Genomic DNA, 15,222 nt, shown 5'->3' with positions numbered 1-15,222 from the left:
ATTTAAGGTTTATACTCTTGAATTTGAAGTTATCTCAAGAAGCATGCCTGTGTGTTTTCATGCACAAGTGTTAGGCTCTGACAGGGCAGATGCAGAGTTTGTGCAGAGCTGGCTGCAAATAGGAATTGGACTTTGCCAGTCTACAGCATTAGTGCAAGGTAGAAAAAAGGAGAGTTGAGGGAATTCTAATAATGCACAATGATATTTAAATTTTAGAAAGGAGGGGAGAGCGTAATGAGGCTCATAGAGAAGGAAAACATGGTTTGATCAAAAATTGAAGACTAAATAGATACATGCATTTTAAAACAGAAAAGTAATACTTTGGGTATAATTGTTTTTAATAATTGTATTGAGATATAATTTACATAACATCAAATTAATCATTTTAAAGGGTACAAACAAGTGATTTTTAATATATTCAAAGTTGTGCAATTATCACCACTAATTTTAGAACATATCATCCAAAAAAAGCCCTGCAGCCAATAGCAGTTAGTTTTCATTCACCCTCTCCACAGTTCCTGGCAAAGCAAGTCCAATTTTTATTTCTAGGGAGTTTCCTGTCATATACATTTTATATAAATGGAATAATACAATATATGATCTTTTGTATCTGGTCTATTTCAATGAACATATTTTTCCAAGGTTTATCTATGTAGTAGTATCTATTATTACTACATTCCTTTAGATAGCCAAATCATATTCCATTGTATGGATAGATCACAGTATATTTTTAAAGTCATCAATTGATGGACCTTTAGGTTGTTTCTATTTGTTTTTGGCTATGATGAATAATATCATTATGAACATTCATGAACAAATTTTATGTGTATAGAAGTTTTAAATTTTCTTATACAAATAACTGGAAAAGGAATTGCTGGGTCATATGATTACTTTCTTTTTAATACTTTGAAGAACTGCCAAACTGTTTTACAATGTAGCTGCAACATTTTGTATTTCTGATCAGCAATATATGAGGTTTCTACCTTTTTCCCATCTTTGCAACTTGTTATTTTCATCTTATTGGGAACTAAGTGTTATCTGACTGCAATTTTTTTTTTAAATTTTTTTTAAAGTTTATTTATTTTTGAGACAGAGAGAGACAGAGCATGAATGGGGGAGGGTCAGAGAGAGAGGGAGACACAGAATCCCAAACAGGCTCCAGGCTCTGAGCGGTCAGCACAGAGCCCGACGCGGGGCTCGAACTCATGGACTGAGAGATCATGACCTGAGCTGAAGTTGGCCGCTTAACCGACTAGCCACCCAGGCGCCCCCTGACTGCACTTTTGACTTACATTTCCCTAATGACTAAGGTGTTCAACATCTCTTCATATGCTTATTAGCCATTTGTATATTGTTGCTGCAAAATGATTATTCTAATCTTTTCACATTTTATATTGGGTTATTATTTCATTGTTGAGTTGTATGACTTGATATATATATATGTGTATATATATATACACACACATACACGAGTCGGGAGATATATATATATATATATACACACACACACACACACACGTCGGGATATATATATATATATATATGTATATATATATATATATATGAGTCGGGATATATATATATATATATATATATATATATATATATATATATATATCACTCTAGTTTCAAGTCTCTAATCAGACATATGATTTGCAAACATCTCCCCTGACTCTTTGGGGTATCTTTTCACTTAATAGAATCTTTTGAAGTACAAAATTTTTTTCTTGTAAAAAATTTTGATAAAGTCAATTTTGTTTTTACCTGTGCTTTTTGTTTCACATCTAATTTCTTCTAAGAATTACTTTTAAGAGTTGTGTAGCTTGGACTCTTAATTTACATTTTGTTTTGACTTAAATTTTGTATATGGTCTGATGCTGGGGTTCAACTGCATTCAAACCATTGACAAAAAGTCTCTTATTTCCCCCACTGTATTTTATCAGCATCTGCGTTGAAAATCAATGGACTATAACTGTAACTGGTTATTGTGGGGACTCTTAATTTTACTTCATTAATCCATGTGTCTATCCTTCAGTTAGTTCCACACTATCTTGATTACTATAGCTTAATAAAGAGTTTTGAAGTGTGAATCCCCCAACTTTATTATTCCTTTTCAAGACTGTTTTGGTTACCCTGGGCTCTTTGCTTTTCCGTATGAATTTTAGGGTTATCTTGTTAATATCTGAAAAAAGGAAGATGGGATTTTGACACAGGGTTGCATTAACTCTGTAAATCAATTTGGGGAGTATTGCCATCTTAATATTATTATAATTCATGTATACAGACTATCTTTCCATTGATTTAAGTCTAATGTTTTCCAATAATGCTTTATTGTTTCAACATACAATGAGTTTGGAAGTATTAACTCCCTCTTCTACTTTTTTAAGAATTTGTGAATGATTGGTATTAATTCTGCCTTAAATGTTAGTAAAATTCACCAGGAAAGATACATGGAACTGTTTTGGAGTGTGTGTATGTGCATTTATGCCTTTTTTTTTTTTATTACTAATTCAATATCTTGTTACAGGTTAATTCAGATTTCTATTTCTTCTTGAGTCAGTTTTATTAGTTTGTCTCTTTTTAGAAATTGTCCATTCCATCTAAGTTATATAATTTGTTGGCATGTAATTCATATTATTCCTTGTTTTCCTTTGCATTTCTGTAAGTTCAATAGTGATATCCCTATCTCACTCATAGTTTTAGTACTTTGAATCTTCTCTCCCCTTTTCTTGGTCAGTCTAGCTGAAGGTTTGTAAATTTTGTTGATCTTCTAGAAGAACTAATGCTTGGTCTCATTGACTTACTTTTTCCATTTTCTGTTTCATTTATTGGTAGATGCATATATATTTGTATTTATTATTATAAAATGCCCTTTATTATCTCTACTAATATTTTTCTTATTTAAGAAAATAATTTTCTTAAATTCTGTTTTATCTAGTAGGTACTGCAATTCACTTTTAGTTACTATTTGTATGAGGTACTTTTTTTCCATTCTTTCACCTTCAGTCTATTTGTGTCTTTGAATCTAGAGTATGTCTCTTTTAGGCAGCATAATTTGATCATTATTCTTTAATGTATTCTTCCAATCTCTTTTGACTGGAATGATTAGTCCATTTATATTTAACATAATTACTGATTATATAGTATTTATGTCTAACATTTTGCTTTTTTTATGTTTTATATGCTTTCTATTCCTCTATTCCCACAGTACAGCCTTCTTTTGTGCTAAATCATTATTTTATAATTGTTATGTAAATTTTTGTTTTTTTTTTATATTTTCAGGTATTTTCTTAGTATTTTCTCTGTGGATTACAATAACCATTTAACTTAAAATAATCAACTGCAGATTTTAACATATTAGATTATAAGAGTTTGCTTCAATATGTCTCCATCCATTCCTATTTTATGCTATTTGGGTCATACAAATTGTGTCTTTATAGATCATAAATTAATTAACAGCGTTATAATCATTTTTTATGCAGTTGTCTTTTAAATAAGATAGGAGAACAATAGTTACCAAAAAATACATTTATACCGTCTTTTATATATACCTATGTAGTTGCTCTTTATCTCTTTATGGATTTAAATTATCATCTAGTGTTATGGCATTACAGTCTGAAGGACTCCTTTTAGTACATCTTTTAGTGTTGGTCTGCTAGTGATGAATCCTCTCAGCTTTATTTCAGAAAGTCTTAACTTCTAGCTTGTCTTTGATGGGTAGTTTTGCTGGATATAGAATTCTTGGTTGATAGTCTTTACCTTTCAGCACTTTCAGTGTGTTATTCCACTGTATTCCAGCACCCATTGTCTCTGATAACAAATGTTATCAGAGCTAATCTTATTAAAGACTTATTGTAAGTAAGAAGCTATTTTTTGTTAGCTGCTTTCCATCTTTTCTTGCCTTTAGCTTATGATAGTTTGCTATAATGTGTCTAGGTGTGGATCCTTTCGATTTTATATTCCATGAAGCTCATTGAGTTTCATGGATGTGTACATTAATGGTTTTCATCAAATTTGGGAAATTATATCCATTATTTCATCAAATACCATTCTGGTCCTTTCTTTCTCTTCTCTTTTGTATCTCCCATTGTGTATGTTAGTATACTTCAGGATGTCTCATGGGTTTGTGAGACTTTGTTCATTTTTATGTGCTCCTTTTCTTCTATTTGTCAGACTTCATAATATTCAATGACTTCCCTTTCATATAAAAATTTTATGCTTGTCTAGTACAAATTCCACATATGCTCAGAATTTTCCCAAGATTACAAAAATATTTACCTATATTTTCTAATGAAAATTTTAAGTTAGATTTTTATTTTAAGTACTTGGCCCATTCGGGATTTATGATATGTGGAATAAGGAAAAGATAAAGTTGTATCTTATTTCAAAATAAATAGTAATATTTACATTATGGATCTGTCATTGCATATTCCAACTTCCTCCCCTCTATTTCATGCACAAGAGAAATTTGAATGTGACAGTCAAGATATGATACATAACAGAATATTGTAGAATTCATTAACTTGAAACTTAATTAAAGCTAAGTTGGAAAAAAATAGTCATATAGCTAATGTTAACACAATATTACTTGAACACTTAAGAATGCCACACTTAGTATATATCCAACCCAAGAAACATTTATCAAATTTGTTACTGTAATTCCTATTTTCCTTTGACAAAACCAGTATTACAGAAACTGCTAAAATCCATGAAAACCATTTTATTCTTCCTAGCTAGATTTCCCAGCTTCTCCTGTAGATAGGTCTTGTCATGTGACTGCAGGCTATTCTATGAAATGCTAATAAATTATGTGTCATTTTCAGGTAAAGCCCAGAATAATTTCCATGAGAATTCCTCCATGCTCTTAACCTTCCTAGCTTATTTAAATGGTATGAATGATGATAACCCTGAAACCACATGTTTAAGATGCAAAGATGCCAAGATGCCATTAAACTGAGTCTTTGAGTAACCACTAGTAGGGAATTGCTCCCCTAGCACTATGTTCTGGAACAGTCCTAAATGAGTGAGCAAGAAATAATCCTTCTATTTCATTTAGTAATTACACTTGGGGTCTGTTTTGAGGCTGTAAAGTGGAATGCCGCTGGGAAAAATGTAAAATATATGGTTTTGTCATAATGATTAGGAAGCAGACTGATTGAATTTCCCTGGCATGGGAGCCTCTGCAGAAGGAGAAGGAAAGATGGACATGGACAAATGTATTCATTTAGAGCTGCGAAACAGGACATCCTCTGACGTGAAATAGATTGTCCTCAACAACTGCCAGTTGATTGAAGGCAAAACTGAAGCCCTCCCAGATGAATCTGAAGAACTGGAGTTCTTAAGTACAATCAATGTAGGCCTTGCCTCAGTCACAAACTTACCAGTGTTAGACTTAAAGCTTGAACTAAATGATAACAGAATCTCAGGGGACCTGGAAGTATTGGCAGAAAACTGTCCTAACCTCACACATATAAATTAAGTGGCAACAAAATTAAAGACCTTAGCACAATGAAACCACTGAGAAAGTTAGAAAACCTCAAGAGCTTAGACCTTTTCTATTGTGAGGTAACCGACCTGAACGATTATAAGAAAACATGTTGAAGCTCCTCCCGCAGCTCAAGTATATCTTAATGGCTGCGACTGGGATGACAAGGTCCCCAATCAGATGCTGATGACTATGTGGAGGACCTAGACAAGATGAGGAGGACGAGGATGAGGAAGAGTATGGTAAAAATTCTCAGGTAGTAGAAAACGAGGGGAATGGAAAGGAGGAGGAAGAACAAGATGAAGAGAGTTGTAATGATTGGGACATAGACGATGAAGAAAATAAAGACAATGTTGGTGAAGAAGAAAGGAGTCAGAAGCAAAAATGAAAACCTGTAAATGAAGGAGATGATGATGACTACGTGAAATAACCTATTTTGAAAAATTCCTATTGTGGTTTGACTATTTTTACCCACCCTCCTCCCCCAAATCCCACTCTCCGAAATTTATTTTTTTTCTGGTTGTAACAATGTTGTGGGAACAAAAAGGGGAGAATTGTACTAGGGGGTTGTGATGGGAGGGAGTGAGACAGAAGGTTGAATACAGTACCATTTTACTGCCACTCTATTTTCCCCCTACTTTTTCTGTCTAGTTTTGTCCCCGTAAATGCAATAGCTGAGTACACACCAAGTGAGCATTTTTCCTTACTTTCAAAGAGGATGGTGTAGAGGGCTCTTACATTTCCTGGTATTGGTTGGAAGGTCATGGCTCCTCTCCATTTGGTTTCTCAAAGCCCAGAAGGGGCTGAGTCCTGGCCATGCCTTACCTCTCCTTCTGGTTCCTGTGATTTCTGCATTTCTTGGGCCTGCTAGAGGCATCCAATGCCCTGGTTTGTAAATAGCAACCTAAAGGAATTTTTGCGGAATGTTTGGGAACATTCCCCATCTCTCATTTCTTTCCCTCTTCACATATAATGGTGGACTTTTCTTTAGGAAGAAGACTCTGATACTGCTCTTCAGAGCTATGTGCCAAACAGCTGAAAACAGCAGGCTTATGAGTTAAGTAAAATTGACTTGGTAATTTTAATTAAAAGAGAAGAATACAACCCTTAAACTTCAGCCTCTTTAAAAGATTTTTAAAAAAAGAAACAAACAAATCTGCCGTATCTTGTTCTGTGAAATATTAGAACACTTTGTTTTACAAAATGAGAAGAGAATTCTTCCACACGTACTTCTGTACTTAGATAATTTTTACAGACCTAAGTACAGGAGACATTACTGCATGTCAGCTGGGTTTTTGCTGTTGTTGTTGCTGCTGTTTTCATACACCTGAGCATGGAAAAACTGACCCAAAATTGTATTTTCTTACCTAGTGGAAATCCAAAATGACTGCAAATTCCTACTGAATGTACAGGTTTGTTTTCATGTCCCTCTTCTGGATTGCTTTAGCAGTGGTGTGTTATTTCCTAGCCTGTGTTTCATTTGGGTAAAAGAACATCTGTAGTGGTTATTCTCCTCCCCCTCAGAAGTGCCAAACTTTGAGTTTTATGTCCACTTGTCATCAAATTTCAATGATTTTTTTTTTTTACTTACACAAACACACACACACACACACACACACACACACACACACAGGAATCAGAAAAGAAGGAAAAGACACTACAGGCTAGAAATCTGAAGACTCATTTCATACAATGGCAAAATATTTTGTACAACCTGAAAAAACATGAAAGTTAATTAATGCACTCTTAGGTGCTTTAGGAAAAATAGTTGGAAAAATTCAACTATTCTTAAGTATTCATACTACTTACTGCTTTTGGCTTGGTATTACAAGTTAGAGATGAGTTCAGGGAAACAATTATTTACTGTAAAAACAAAGACCAAGTCCACAAAATATTGGGAAAAAACAAAGGATTCTGGACCCTAAAGAATGTAAGATTGAAAAAGACTTTGAACAACAAAATCCCATTAAGACTTCTTAACAACCATCCTGCCCCTAAAAAAAGACTTCTTAAGACCCATTTAAATCTGTGGTAAATAGGAGATAAAGGATTTATATTCCCATTTAAGACTATTTTCTTTTAGATAATCTCATGGTAGTTGCCATTAAGTAGAGAGCATGAGAAAATGATGGGGTCAAATGACAAAGACAGAAAAGCCTTGAGAACTATGTCTAGCAGCAAACTTTGGATTTACGTAGTTTTCAATACCTGCAAAAAACTACTAGGAAATAGATCAGTAGCCTATCATGATATCAAGGGAAATATTTCCAAGGAAAAAGAAGACAGCCCCCAAAATGTCTTTAATTGTTTCAGCTAAAAATAAACCTTGGGTTTCTATGTTTGCACCAGCAGAAACAGAACAAAAGCTGTACTAGTCTCTAAGAGAATTAGATTCTCAACACTTCCAAGAAAAGTGAGTATGGAGACTAACAAGCAAGGAATAACTCCCAGAAGGCAAAGTTGGAACCACCGAAAATGAGATTTTTCCCCTGAGAGAACATTCAATTTCTAATCAAATAATTTCTTTCATTGCCAGGGTAGAACTCTTGTTAATGCTTCCCTACACCATTCTTTTCTTTATCCTTGCTATTTCAGTGCTTTCCCATTGCCCACTATTCCAAATTAGTTAGCTTTGTATGGATATCTTTTCGCCAACCTACAGTTATATATTGAGTTTGAAAATGCAGTTTACTTGTATTTTGAGTTTCCAAGTCTTGAGACAATAAGTACTCGCATTCTAATCTAATGCGGAAACTATACATCACATAGAAATTTGGCACATGGAGCTAGACACTGTTCTCTGCTTCTCTCAAAGTTTTGTTTTGTTTTGTGTTTGTTTTTTACAGCAATGTGAATGATATACAACCAATAGCATGTAAGCAGAATCGACGTGTGTCACTTACAGACATGGATCACAAAAATTTCCTTATTGTTTGTTTTCTCTGCTGGCTGACTGGGATAATGATGTCCACAGCAACCTTAAAGTCATGTCCTGAAGATGGGAGAATAACAAAGAATCCCTGATTAACTGAATCCAGCAGCCCACCTCCACTGCCCTCCACTGAACTCCTATCCCTGAATTGGTGGCATGGCCCAGGGCTGCTATGTTTGTGACAATTACATGTTTATTCCATTGAATCATTTTGCTATATATTTATTTGCAAGAGTAGTATAGAATACTCAATATCTTAGGTTTCAACTAATATAAACAACTCCAAATATAAAACTATTTGTTTCCAAAGGTCATTGTATTCAACAAAATCATATGCTGACACAAGAAATAAAGAAAATGATCTTGAGTATTTTACTATATTAACTTTAGCATAAGTATCTACTACAGGGAGAAGTGTTATAGAACTTTATATCAGTATCTGGACCTTGTCCACTGCTCTGTGGATTATACTAGGAATATAATCTAAGGTGATTTTTGTAATTTTGTATTTCCCTTGAAATGGTCATTTATTTTACTAACTCTATAAACTCTTTTATTACCACTTAGGTGGTTTTATTTTATGAACTATATCCTTTAGCATTGGAATTAGCACCCTTATGTGTGGTTTTGTCTTTGTTTTGTTTACGTTTTAATTCTCCTATTTGAGAAATAACTACCATATGATGTATCTTTAAATGAATAGATTTTAGCATGTGATAATCTTGGCTACAATTGTTTCTATTTGTAACATACATACTAAGCAGTTGTACTGGTCTGTTCAATAATGTTTATGACTAAAAGATTTCCTGTGGCTAATAGCATTGGCTTTGATTACCATTATTAATATTTTCCTTTCCATGGACTTAGGAAATGAGAGATCACTAGTTAGAATTTTGAAACCATAGGAGAAAGTTCTGAAAGCCATGTCCAAGTTGACTTGTTTCACCTCCCTTCCACTTACGTAAACATCCTTCTGCCCATGAAGTCTTTCAAGAGAAGATAAAATATCAAAGAACTCTAAAATTTAAAGGATTTTGTTTACATTTTTATTCTATTTTTCCTGTCACAAATAGAGATCCAAGCTGCCCTTCATAAATTAATTCCATTTATAGGCGAAGAAACTATTTATATAGGTATCTTTAAGAAATTTCACCATCTGAAAACATTACATGCAGCATATGTAAATACGCTTATATAAATACATTATTTACTTTCTTAGTGCTCTATTCTTTTTTCCCTTCTTTTCCAATCCTTTTCTGTTGTAATTGTGCAGAGTAAGACTGGCAAATATTGGCTGAGAATATTGCCAGGTAGATAAATATCCTAATATCTGCCTATTAGAAGGCACAGAATCACCGAGAGAAAATGCCTTTTTAATGGCCCAATGCAATATAAACCCAACACATTGGAAGTTAAAACTGATGGCCTCTCACTTCCTCGGATGATAGTATTGTTCAGGAATTTCTCCTCAAAAGAACTAAGGTTATCACCATAAGAAATATTTTCAATGCAATCAAGGAAACCAGATATATGCATTTTGTTCATTCATAAAATTCATATTCTATTCCTATCACATAAAATATTTCGATATTTAGCATAATGAAGTCTATCAAGTTTCAGCAAAAGCCTCTTGTGTGCATCAGAAATATGATCTTTGAGGACATTCAAAGCATTTCATGACAAAATAAATTTCAGTTATGTGACTATGGCACAAATAAACTAATATTTTTGCATTTGATCCATAGGTTTGATGAAGGAGCTTGAGGCAAGCTGAAGGCAAAGTACAAGTTAGCACATCCCCACCCCCCCACCCCCAGGTGGGACATGTATGATATTCCTTGGACACTCCCAGCTACCCAAAAATAGAAAAGGACAAAAAAAAAATGGTTAAACTGGTAAGTGTCTCCACAGGTTTACCAGAAAAAGGCAGTCCCATCAATGGCCAAAAGTCCAGGAACACCCTACTGTCTTAAAGTTAATGCCTTGCTAGAGGGAAAAACAACTTTAGCTTGACAATAGCTAGGCCTCAAGTCAACTTTAGCATGTGAAAGTCTCTTCTGAAACTCCTTCTTGACTTTATCTCCCCAACTCCATTAAAAGGTCACCCCCACAACCCAAGTGCAGCTCTTCCTGCCCATGGGTCCTACTCCTATTCTTTAATAACATCACCTTTTTGCACCAAAGACGTCTTTAAGAATTCTTTCTTGGCCACAGACTCCAGACCCCACAAACACCCCCATCACCCCAAAACTTCATCAAGTTCAAGTTTTTCCTAGGTGCCTTAATTCTAAGAAGATATTTAACAAACGTTTTAATACTGATTAGGCTGAATTTGTTAAAGGTCAGCTTCCCCTACCCACTTATCTTGCAAGATTATTAATGGACCTGTTTTTTTTTTTTTTTTTTAGCCTACATAATGAAAGGTACCACCAAAGTGCTGTAGATCTTGATTTTTAAAATAAATTCAACTTGCTATTAATTTTGAAGTTTCTCAAAAGGAATACTTTAGGTTAGAAATTTGGATTTATAAAGATAAGTTGTTCTTTGAAAATCTTATCACTTTAAGAGGAAAAGATGAAGATAACTGGTGTTATACACCCCTCACCCCTAAACTCATCAAGAAACACCAAAAATTCCCCAGATAATTTGAAGTAATTGAATCACCGTTAGAAACCGAATGAGTGGCTGTGCTTTTATGTGATATTTATTAAATCAGAGTCCACTTTTCTGATTTAATACAATCAGCACTTCCTTCTGATTGCAACCATTCTGATAGAAAACTAAAGTAAAACTAAACTTTGAAATTAATATTTTCCAACTACAGCATTATGAGAGCATTGTCAAGAATGAAAGATATGATCAAGTAAAGAGGTATGGAAAAATAAAAACAGTAAAAGGAAGTGTAAGGAAAGAATGAGAGGGACAAAGTTAATAGATCTTGTGCATATTCTCTGCTGTAGATACGATACTTAGTTCTTTTACCTAAGCAATTTCAATTGATCTTAACCACTTGAGGCAGGCAGTTGTTATTAATCCTGCTTTATAAATGACAGCACTCAGGCTAACTGTAACAGAATAGAAGCTGTCTTATGCAACAAGGTCATAAAGATAGAAGTCAGTTAACGCAAATAATATGAAAATAGTATAAATAGCATATACATGCATTAAACAGTTCATTTTAATTTAAACATATCAGGGCACATACATTATTGGAAAAAGAATACATATATATATATTCTTTATTAATATATACTACATTATTACATTATTATATACATGTTAATATAGCATATATAATATATAATATATAAAACATATATATTAATATAATATACTAATATATATTATATATATAATTTTATTTGAGGATGGCTCTACTAATTTCGATTTTCTCAAGTTATCTTACAAAGGCAACTAAAACACAATATCATGATTAGTTTGCTATGCCATAAAGAGAAATAGGAAAGCATTTAAAATTCAGAATCCTGATTTTTCATTATTCATCTCAAATTTTTTTTACTTTTCTTACTCCTACCTAATTCAAAATCAGATTTTAGACACACCTTTTAGATGCCAAATATAGGAGCCCATGACAGGCCACTCCAAGATGGGCCACTTTGGCATGCAGATTACGCCAAGTTGAAAATAATCATGGTCCATAAGACTCAGAAGATACTTTAACCTGCCCCCATTAACTACCTAAAAGAATTTAGATGGAGGACCTACTCTGGGAAGACAGCTATCACCACAAGATAACGGAATTATGATGTAAAGTAGGTGTGCTAGACAGGGAGGAACCTATCCAGTCCTATTTGATCAAAGTCCTCTGTCCCACTGTTTCTGAAGGGCATAGCAAACATTTGTTTACTAAATGTTCTTTCATCTTCCTGTAAATTGCATTCCTTCCCTTTATAGTCCTAGATCCCTAACCCTTCTTCTTCAGGATGACATATATATATATATATATATATATATATATATATATATATATACACCTCATTTTGTCCATTTTGGAATCTCATGTCTATGTGATTACCAATACATACGAAATTGAATTTGATTTTCTCCTGTCAATCTGTCTCACATCAATTTAATTCTTAGTTCAGTTAAAAGAACCTTAGTATGATAGAAAAAGATAGTATAAAATAGGCAGAGAGGGAAAGGATAGGACCTGAGTTGCCTGGGTGGGGAAAACAACTATTTTGGAACAATGCTGGGAGTGTGTGACCACAGCAAACCCCTTCAGGCTTGAAGTTCCTTTTAAGAATATAACAGACCCCACCTACTCCCCCTCAGGTTTCCCTCCGCAATTTGACAGAATACCTAAGTATGGCCATAGGCTACCCCTCATACAATAAGGAGGAGCCAGTCAGGAATGGACAACCCAGCTCCTAGAGCTATCAGGTTAGTAAAGATAGAACCTGAGAAGGAACTAGGGTGAAGGGAAGGGTGAGGGCTGACCAGAACCTTATAAAAGAAGGACCATTGCCTACAGTCCTCGGCCATTCACTTTCAGAAGTCCCCTCTCAGTAAAGAGCTCTTCATACTATTCTTCCTTTCTGATCTTATACTCTAATAAAACTTTTGCCTGCTGCTTATTTTGTTCTTCAAAGTGGGGAGACAACAAATCCCAGGTATTGTGGTAAAAAAAAAAAATCCTGCAGCATTAGGTGACAGAGGAAAACTTTTTCCTCCTTAATATTTCCGAACCATTAATTGTTTTAATAAAAATCAGTATTTTTTCTTAGAAATAACAATTTTATAGTAAGTACAGCATCCAATTACATGTCATAAGGACATTTGGAAAGAAAAAAAAGATCCTTGGTTTTCATATAGCTGAACTTGTGGGAGCAGAATTGATATTTTTAAAGAGGAGTCTAATATTCTCAAATATTCAGCATGCAAAAGACAATAGTAAATGAGAAGGATGACAGTCTTTTATGAGAGCTTCTATAACAATAATAGCTGTTTATTATTTACTTATCTAATGAGTATTAAGCCATTAATGTATATTATCTCTTTGATTGTTACAACCTTATGGCTTCATTACACACACCTACATGATGGACCAATAGAAGCCAAAATATCCTCTTCAGATTATAATCAGCTGGAACAAAATGGTTAATTGCTCAAATACACAGAACACATTTTGTCCAAAATGAGATTGGTTGTTTGGAGAAAAATGGCTTAGGACAAAATTTGAAGGCAACGGAAAGTTGTAGAAGGTTCATGAAGGAAAATCTTTAAAAAGGAATTTTATGTGTGGTTAGGAGGGACTAACATTGCAATGAATGGATTTTAAAAGTACACTGGCATAAGATTAAACTCTGCTTTTCTTGATGTTTTCTTAGATTGTTGGTCTACTTTTGAAAGAAAATGTAAAAAGGGTCTTTTGTCTGCCAGAAAAAACAAAACTTTGTTTTGTCTTTATGGGGTCTTTGATTACTTAGTTAAAACTTCTCAGTGTTAAAGGAGCTAGGTTTTCCTAATAACTATATAACCCTACATATTTGCTTTTGAAATCCCTTTTTGCCATCTTGGTTAAATAAATAATTTAAAGTTTTAAGAATTGTAATAATCTGTAATCCTACTTAGGATGCATGCGCTTTATAACTTTCTAAGGTTTTAACAAACTTTCCCAAGATTTAAATTGTAAATGAAGTCTCTTTGACCAATTAGACCTTTCTGTTTGGTATGTTAAGTTACTTGAAAAGCACTGTCAAACAATGGTAAACCTTAGGTTGTATTCTTGGGTAAATGCTGTAACTGCTCAAATATAAATGTAATTCCTGAAGTTTTAATATGTTTTGGTAATAAGGTCATCACTTGATATTCTAATTATCAGAGTGTTGTGTCACAGAAATAACCAAATCTCCTTGTCAAATGCATCCTAATGAATTCTAATCTGATTGTTAACCATGCCCATTTTTAAGTCTTTTGTCATTTATAGTTATTGTACTTATTCTCTTACAAAACATATTTCACCTTCAAGGAGATTCATAAAAAGGACTTTTAGGACGAATAAAGGTACTTGACATTTTTAAGATTAATGCTAAAGTTGGTAAGAATTTCCAGAACTAAGAAGCTGCCTTCATACTCAACAAAAATTAGTAACAAGGGACTAAATAAACTGAGAAAGATTATAGTTTTTGTGACTCTTGTTTTAAAGTATTGCTGGTTCTCTAATGTTTGTTCTTCCTGATTAAGCAAACTATCTCTTAAGACATGATATACAAAAATATGATGAAGTATTTATTTATAAACAAACTAAAGCATTTGTCTTTTTTCTCTACCTACACCCTCTGAAATTCACAAACTCGAGGAGTGTTCTTCCTTCCATGGCAATCATACTTATTTGCATTAGTTCATTAAGAATCTGTTCTAGTAACAGGACACAATTGGAAACATTGATTATTTTACCAAGGCTTTGATTGCAATGTCATATTTGAGAGACATGCATAGACTCAAATATGACCAGACAGCTTTAAGGAACTAAGACTTTATGAAACATGGAAAAGAAGAGCCCCTTGGAAATATTGGCTTGATTCCTTGCTTACAGGGTTCCCAGCAGCCTTACCAGGTGAGTAAAGAAAGTTGCTTCCTGGCAGGTGCAGGAACCTCAAGATATCTTGGGGATCATGTGAAAAGGAATTTGCCCAATTCTACAGGTATTACAGGCATGTGTGAAGGCAAGTACTTGGCTTGGCTTTTGGCCTGGACAGGCTGCCAAGAGTTCAATGTGGAGATTCCTTACAAAAGGTTCCCGCAAAGCCGACTTTAAAAGATCTATATGAACAATCACTAT

The 15,222-nt window shown here is 33.8% G+C and overlaps 1 pseudogene; it reads left to right on the top strand.

Moving 5' to 3' along the window:
• Nucleotides 1-5,200: 5,200 nt before the first annotated feature.
• LOC106984972 (acidic leucine-rich nuclear phosphoprotein 32 family member A-like) lies at nt 5,201-5,865 on the top strand (annotated as a pseudogene).
• Nucleotides 5,866-15,222: the final 9,357 nt, after the last annotated feature.

The sequence above is a fragment of the Acinonyx jubatus genome, chromosome C1 (genome assembly GCF_027475565.1).
Source record: "Acinonyx jubatus isolate Ajub_Pintada_27869175 chromosome C1, VMU_Ajub_asm_v1.0, whole genome shotgun sequence".
NCBI lineage: Eukaryota > Metazoa > Chordata > Mammalia > Carnivora > Felidae > Acinonyx > Acinonyx jubatus.
This window is presented reverse-complemented; position numbering and strand designations above follow the sequence as displayed.